Source organism: Fulmarus glacialis, unplaced genomic scaffold (genome assembly GCF_000690835.1).
Source record: "Fulmarus glacialis isolate BGI_N327 unplaced genomic scaffold, ASM69083v1 scaffold14217, whole genome shotgun sequence".
Classification (NCBI taxonomy): domain Eukaryota; kingdom Metazoa; phylum Chordata; class Aves; order Procellariiformes; family Procellariidae; genus Fulmarus; species Fulmarus glacialis.
The window spans coordinates 24,085-30,746 of NW_009221352.1; positions in this window are offsets into that span (position 1 = coordinate 24,085).

Sequence of the window (6,662 nt, forward strand, 5' to 3'; positions counted from 1 at the left end):
TCTCAGAAATAAAGCGAGACAAAACCATGTAGGTTCAGTACATCACTATAATGTCACAGTTCTACATATCTAGAAAAAAGAGAGCAAATTTTACAGGATCTGTGGTATTCAGTGCATTATGGATTATTGCTCACTTTGAGGGCTAAAATTGGTTTTTTTTCTGCACTGTTACACTGCTTGCTTTGATCACAGTTTGAGGCTGGGCTGTTTATAACTACTTGTAGAAGATCTGAAAGAAGTGATGTTCAATGCTATAGGCTAGTGGCAAGCTGTAACAGGAGGGAAATTTTTGCCTGGAATACTTTTGTCAAACAAAAGGATGTGTTCTTCTATCTGAGAAATTCCTAATGAAGGTGTTCCAGGACAAAGCCAAAAGTAAGCTAAATTGGAAAAGCTCCTTTTAGTCTGTGAGCAAAGTGCTCATCTGAAGACTTATATTGGCATGGCAGTTCTTGTACAACTACACTGCAAAGCTGTGCTGGCAAATTTTCACATGCAGACAAGTCCTACTGTTCCTTCTTTTTATTTACATCAGTGAAATTAAAAGAAGTTGTGATAGCGAAATTGAAAAAAACAAGTGAAATGGTCAGTAGTGAGATATATATAGAAGCTGAACAGAAGATGTCATATGAGGAAGCAAACTATCTTTGCTTTTATTTATAAGGTGTTAGGGAAAATTATTGCAAGAACTGGCTAAACTTGTTGACTGTTAGAAAGTACTAAGAGAGAAAAATATTTTCAGAAAAAAAATGGCTGGATTTCAGTAAAAGTAGGAATTGAATAAATTGTTTAGCAATAGCTATTCTATTTGCAGGTGATATTCAAGGAAAGTTTAGTGTGAGGAAGGCTTGCAAGAGCAGCCAAAGGTCGTAAAGCTGAGTGGTGCCACAGACAACAATGGGGTGGGAGAGGAATAGAAGCTGAGTTTACTGAGTGAAACCATATTTCAGATACATCTGAAATCTCAAAATGAAACAGCTCCAACAGAGAGGATCCCAAGGGAAAATACCTGGAGGACACAATTCCTGCCTCATTCCCTCCTCTGCCTCACAAAGTGGACCTCAGCCACGCTCCGGTCCAAACTGGGCTTTATTCCCCCTCTTGTGTACATGGATGCTTGTGAGGATTCAGCTCCCCAAGGCTGCAGAGTGATGGGGGCAGATTAGTGCAGACACTGGGGTAGGCTAAAAGAAGAATTGAGCACTTCAGAGCTGCCCTTTTCACATGACCAACGAACTTGGTGCTGGTTACAAACTTTTCCGGGTCAGTGTCCTGCGTGCTGCATTTCACTTGTGCAATAACCTGTTCTTATGTATTTATGCCAAGAAAACAGGAGCCCAGTGCCTAGAAAAGAAACTTCATTATTTTTTTATTATTATTTCTTTTAACTTTACAGCTTGCTCAGTAGACCATGTGCACCCTGGAGAAGGCAGGTTGTTTGCTGAGACAATTTGCTAAGCACTCTTCCCCATAAAGTGTTTAGTGTCTAAATTATATTGGCAGCTCACCTAGAAGCTATTTTGTACTGCTTTCCACTGTTTTGCTAACATCTTAAACTTAGTCTTCTTACAGATTCATAGTACAGTATCATCTGCTACATTCCTTAGTTTTCTGTTCCTTTTTCTCGCACTTAAAAATGGCACGTTGGTGTTTGTTCAAGCTGAATTCGAAGTGGCGGGGAGAGAAGTTCTCCTTGTTGTTGACAAAAAAGTTATTGAGCAAACAGGAGCACCTCCCTTCCCCTTTCGTCTCACTTGATTCACAGGGAAGTCTGACACTGAAAATTATACTTATAAAAACTTTATTTATTTCAAAGCATTAACAAAAAGAAGGAAGAATGCAAGGGTAAGAATATTTTAATTCATATTACAGTTAACAATCATGTTATCAGATTGAAATAAGACCAAAACCTACACCTGAGCTTAATACCCTTTGCTGGTATGAACTGTATTTTCCATAGCAGAAAATGAAAATGGCAAGGTTTTCTATCCCAAAGTTATCTGAGATAAGTATATGAAGCACCATTTTATAAGTGTAATAGGATACAGATATAAGGAACAATAAAAGTGCTGGTCTGATGGAGTGAAGTTTGTGGGGCAAAACGAGTTCAAGACTGTAACAGAGTTGGGCAGATTTTATTTTTTGCAGTACCCACAAAGTTCTCAATAGTAATTTCACTTTATTGAACATTCATTCTCACTAGTTGACTTTTACAGTCCTTTGTCGGTACGTTTATTTATTCTTGACAAGTTATTTACACTAGTGTTTTTGCTAAGACACTTGAGAACATCTTGACTGTTACAAAATTATAACTTCAATCTGTAATTCTGATTTTGTAAAATATGCATGATATAAAGGAGTCTGCTACTGCAAAAAAGAGAAAAGGGATTTAATTTAAGATTACAGATATCCTCACTAGAGACTTTTAACAGATACATCCTTTCATTTCAGCAAGTAAGTCGCTCCTCTGAATTGGTACTTGCCACAGGACCCATTCTCACCAATTCTTCAGTCATCGACACATCATTTTAGAAGTGTTTCATTGCCAGAATCTGTTGATAGTTGGTTTTGCTTTTTTCTCTTGTAGAAATAGACTGACATGCCAGCTCCAAGAAGAGCAAGAATAGCCAAGAAAATGAGTGGCCAAATGGAGACATGAACAGGGTGAGTCTCTTCATTCTTTTCCTTGCCTGAAATGAATGCATAAAACTGTGAGAAAACTTAGTAATTTTTTATTCCACATACAACATGAAAAACATGCAGGAGAATTTCTCTCCTGCCTGAACTTGGAGTCTGTTCAGTGTAAATCTGAACCCTGAATTGCTGCTGATCAGTAGCCAGCTCTCTGTTGCTAAAGCTCACATGGTTTTAGTGGATCTGGATTACAGTAATATACGGTGCCTGCAGTGGACGCTTGTAAGAATTTAATGAAAATGCATGCTTTAGATATGGATATGGGATGCTAATTATTTGGGAATTAGTTTTACAATATTTTTATGTGACATTATTTACACCACCTTTGGAAGAAATTTGCCTATGCATCTACATAGGTTTTAACAGCCTAGCTAAAGCTCTCTGTGCTTGTTCTCAAAGTTAGTCACAAGTTGGGTCACTGCTGAGCTTCTCAGCTCAGGGTTAGCCCTGCAGCAGTCCAGTTGACCAAGAACATATGAGTACTTGTGTGCACATAAAAGGCACCATGGGATTACCCGGAGTGATTCATAACCATGCATCCAGTAACCATCAGCAGGACTTGTTCTCTAAAAGGGGGTAATTTGGAAAACTCATTTTAAGTTCTTCTTGTATCTGGATTTCTGTTAATTTTCTTATGAAAGCTCTTACCTTTTTGCTGTAGAGGACTCTCACTCGGCTCAACTTCAATGAATATCAGAGAGAAATAATATGACACTTCATTAGAATTCGTAAGTTTGACTGTTTTGCTAAAATTATACAGGAACAAAAACCCCTGAAGTATTATCATTGCATTAATAACATATGTCTGTTATAAAAGGCAACATAAGTGAGGCAAAAAATACGTTACTAAGGTTTCACCTTCCTACTTAACTTTACCAAGCTATAATATTCATTCATTTAAAAATTTATGTGTCTTTAGTATTGAAATCATGTCCTTTCAACTTTTCATCCAAACAAAGAAATCTTAAAAATTGTTTTACACAGGAAAAGAGGTTTTCCACATAGGACAAAGATGTTCCCCATGATTTACTGGGGACAATGCACTATGCAAAAGCTGGAAGATTAAACCTGATCTCACAGCTACTACAAAAGAATGTACAAAGGTTTAAAGAGGGCAACCTACCATTTTTTAGGTGAGATTGATTTTAACACCTAATTTAAGAGAATGGAATGATAGTGCTTTCTTTCAGGCAATTATATCTTTTTTATCTCCACTTGGGAATAGTACATGTGTTTTTTTACTTCTGAAACATTAGTCTAGCATATACCCTATTGCATGAAATTTTCCAGAAAAGCTGAGAAGACAGCTTCTGTAATGACTTGAAGTTTTCATTTGATAGGGAAGTATTCCTTACATTATTATTGCAACACAAAGAGCTGGCCTTTTAGTATCCCTGAGGCATTACTGACTTAAAGGTTGTTGAATCAAGCCCAATATGAAGCCAGTTTTTGACCTTGGGCAGTAATACAGTTTTGGAGTACAACAAGCTTGAAGACGAAGCTTGATTATTCGTATTAATTTCTCCTTTCAAGGGTATAATAACTGTTACAATACTTAGTTCCTGGAAAAGTCGTAAGTTTGCACAAGTGTTTGACAGATGCCATACCAATGCCTGTGTTAGGTATTCAAGAGTTTTCTGAAAGTCTCATTCTCAACTGAGGGGGCATACAGCATGTTCCATGTTCTCATGCGAGCGCAGACAGTGATGTGAAGAGCTCGCAGCCTGCAAAAACAGGCAGCTGCAAATGTTTAGAAAAGTGGGGTATGCCAAACAAAACTGTCAGAAATTCCTTCTAGACATGTGGTGGAGGGCTGTAACAGTTACTAGTAAACAGATCTGCTCAGTCACTGAGGGCTGAGTCGCTAAGGACTTACCTTTGGGTTTTTTGCAGATAAATCCTTTTTCAGAAGAGCAATCAGTGTTGTCCCAATAACCGGATGGTGCAGTCATTTCGACGCAGTGATGCTCCACACTGGACTCTTTCTCCTCCCAGTTGACAAAGTCCAGTGCAGCATTATCTAGCCACAACCACTGGCCTAAAGAGCAACATACAGAGTAAAAAAAATTTTAAATGTATCATCTCATGGATATTTTAACTCCTTAGCTCAGCATATGACTTCAAAAAGGTAATAGTAACCCATTTTTTAGCAGAAGACCATGTCAGTTTTTGTAAAAATAGAGTTATACTCAATTTTCTCATCTTAGGAAAGCATTTTTCAATTAAATATTGAAAGTAAGACATTACCATCCACATTTCTGTAAAGTCCTATCCAGAAGCCTCCTACTTTATTTCCAAGTGCTTGTATTGTATGGATCAGAAAGTCAGATTCATCCATGTTTTCTACCGAAACCAAGGTAGCACCTGAAAGGCATTAGCAAGCAAATAACCATAACCTACATGAGCACTACTGGAATGGCCTTCCCTTTCAAGTCTGTACAAACAATAACTTTTGAAAGTATTATTCACGCTACTGTGCTGGCTTTCCCATTGCTTCTTGCAGAGGACAGAGCCCTGGAGGTACTTAGTGGCCATGGCCCCCCACCGTTGCCTCCAGGGTGGTGCCCCAGAAGCCAGGAGCTGATGGGGAGCTCTAAGCCTGGGGAGGCTGCAGCCCCTGGGAGGACAGAAGGCTGCACAAAGTCACTTGTGTCAGTTTATTTTCATTGTGCCAGATTTAGAATAGCTTGGTAGGTAAATAAAGTATTTCTAATGATTTTTTTTTTTTTAAATCATTGGTTTTACGTTTTTATGTGAGTTTTGTATGAACTTTCGTACAAATCTCGTCAGTTGATAATGAAGGCTCTCACCTAACTGAGCACACTGGAGGGAGGCCAGCGCCCAGCTTGTCCCGGCTGATGCTTCAAGGTAGTAGCAGTGGCCACGGTAAGGGATCCAGCCTCGGAGTTCAGCTGCTTCGGGGCAGTCTCCAGGCAGCTGAGCAGGGTCAGTAGGAGCTATAGCTAAAGAAGACATATGGTATGAAATTGGTATTGCGTTATGAGTAACCTGTGAGGTAGGATATGTGTGTAAATAGTGTGGGATTTCTCTCACCCAGCTTTAAGTATCTGGGCCTCTACTCCTGGCTATTCCTACAGGCCCCCAGCTCAGACAATGGGGAGAGCCAGTCAGTCAAGAGTGTGAAACATCTTATTTCTCCAATAACATTTCTTAGGACAAGGAAACAAATCACACCCTGCAGCATCTAACTAACTGCCTTGGCAGTACTGTGAGGAAAGCAAACCCTGAGGGATGATATAGATCTCGAATTTGCATTCTCACAACACAGCAAGCTGTTGTAGGCTAATGAATCATTGATACCACAGTCCCATATTGTATGTCTGCCCGGTCTCTGTACGTTGTCACTTTATACAAAGGAGCCATCAGTGGAGCATGCCTATGTTTCTGACCGTGTGTGCAACTCTGACTCACTTCTGTCGGTTTGCGGTTCTTGCACTGTTCACATGCAGACCAAATGTACGACTGGAAAGTTGAACCTGGAAGCCACCTTCAAGTGGCAAAATCTATCTTGAATTTCACATCAGGAACAGACTATATTATGTAGGCTTAAAAACTCAAGGAGGGAAAATGACACAATTCTACAAAATCTACAAGCAAACATGCCTCTGCATACCTCTACAGAGAGTTAAAGTATCATTCACATTCCCAAGGCTCTTACACCTACATCAGAACTGCTTTAGCTCTAGCAACAGCGAATGGGAGTGAAACCCTTGCCTGTATTTTGGCTCAGTGACACCTGTGTGTGAACTTACCCAGTTGCTGCAGTACACACAGTCAGTGCACGTTCCCAGCACTTACTTATATTACACACAATCTCAAATGTGATTTATGCTCACATCTCAGAAAGAACAAAATACCTTGAAGATAGAGCTTCATCTCATGCAAACAGTTATGACTACCATGAAAGCAGTGCAGCCATATCCGTTTGCACAAGAGGCTTTCATGTG